Consider the following 2,057-nt stretch of genomic DNA (forward strand, 5'->3'; position numbering starts at 1 on the left):
GTGCCCTGGGGGTGAACGTTATGGTCAAACAGATAGACTGCTTTGTACTGGATTTCTGGAACATGACTCCCATCACTCATGGCCTTCCGTTTCTCATGGGCTCTTGTCCCCTAAGGAGCTGGTTACAGTCGATGTCCTGTAGTAAGACAAGTGGTTGCACATTTCCAAGTATTTCTGTTGCTGAAGGGTGTTGCCAGTAATGGAAGAAAAGTCATGCACTTAGTCTTTGTCCAGTTGTCCTTCAGTGAGTGGATAGTCTCACGCTTCTGTCGCCACCAGCTGTCCCTATCGTGATGATTCTTAGAAAGGTGGGTTTGGATTCCCACTGGTTGTTTCCCCCTCTGCGACAGGTCCTGTGCCAGTCCTCTCAAGGGCCTTAGCAGGCAACTCGTATCTTATGCACCATGGTGTTGAGCACACCTGGCAAGAAATAACCTAGTACCTATTTACAAAGAAGGATTCACAGTGCTATGAAGGCAAAGGAAGTTTGACCCCAGATCCAGTTACCCGTTTTGCGTGCTTGTTTCTGCTTGACCTGTCTATTCAGCTCAGGCGAGGTAAGCTGGCCATTCCTGTGAACCCTGACCTGTTCCCCTGCCTCTGATGCCTGTCTCAAAGACGTTCTCCCCCGGAGTCTGACTGTCTCCTGTTCTGTACTGCTTCGGGAACGCTCAGGTATGTTCCCATTGTGTGACATTTTCCTCCAAGGAAATGAAATTACGTTTAGTACAACATTTTGCAGATATTTCATCCAGAGGTCTCATCTCCACTGTCAACCCTCTTGTCAGGGTAGTGATGACTGTGTTCTCCGTTAGATGAGTACATGCGTTCTCCTTGACATCTGGCTTTTCTCTCACAGGTGGGAGAACTGTAATCCATAGTGGTGGCGGGCCCTGCTTGCCTTCCCTTCAAAGTGCTTCGTTTGCACTCGTGTTCCTGTCCCAGGTTTTGCCCACTTCTATACTAGAAATGAGGGTGTCTCAATCCAATCCGTTGTGTGGGTCTTCCTGAGATTTACCTGTCCTGTGTTGCCAACGTGGTGCTGGTGCTTGCACTGGTCTATGATGCTGTTTCGAGGGTCTTAAAGCGAGCATATACCCAGCCATAATTCCTGGGTCCTCTCGTCCAGCATTATGATGACAGGTAATGAAGTGCCTGTTGGGAGACACTGGACATGAGAGCAGTAGAGTTGCTCCTATCAGCATGTCAGGGCTCGGTGTCAGAGATGTTGTTTTAGATCACCCGCATGCACGCGGTAGCCGTATTGCACCAAGTGTTTGGTGCTAGAAATGGAGCATCCAGTGCATGAGCCAGGCCTGTCCACAAAGACGGGTCCAATCATGAATACACAGGGTGCTGCTTCACAGCAGAATGATTCACAGAGTAAACGTTCCTCCAAGGCCAAGTTTTAGAAATCATCCTAATGTGTTGTGGGATATGAAAGGGGAATCGTGTGGCGGTGTCCTGGAGGTGAACGTGATGGTCAAGAAGGTAGAATGCATTGTACTGGATTTCCAGAACATGAATCCCACATTCACGGCCTTCAGTGTCTCAGATGCTGTTGTCCCCTAAGGAGCTGGTTACAGTCAATGTCCTGTATGAAGAGAGGTCGTGGCACATTTCCAAGTATTTCTTCTGCCGAACGGTGTTGCCAGTAATGGAAGAAACGTCATGCACTTGCTCTTCCTCCTCTTGTCCTTCAGTGAGTGGATAGCCTCTCGCTTCTCTCCCCACTGGGTGTCCCTATGGTGATTATTCTTAGAGTCCTAGGTTCGGATTAACCCTGGTTGTCTCCTCCTCCACGACAGGTCCTATTCCACTCTTCTCAGGCTCATAGCCGGGTACTCATAGCATGTGCACCCTGCTGGGAAAGCACATCTGGCAACATATTCCCAGTTCCCTGTGAGAGAAGAGGATTCGCCCTCCCTTGAAGGCAAGGGCACTTTTACCCCAGAGCCGGTTTCCCTGTTTTGACTGTCTTCTGTTCTGTGCTGTTTCAGGATCGCTCATGTATGTTCCAATTGTGTGACATTTTCCCCCAAGGAAATGAAGTTACT

Source organism: Galeopterus variegatus, unplaced genomic scaffold, assembly GCF_000696425.1.
Source record: "Galeopterus variegatus unplaced genomic scaffold, G_variegatus-3.0.2 Scaffold4234, whole genome shotgun sequence".
Classification (NCBI taxonomy): Eukaryota; Metazoa; Chordata; class Mammalia; order Dermoptera; family Cynocephalidae; genus Galeopterus; species Galeopterus variegatus.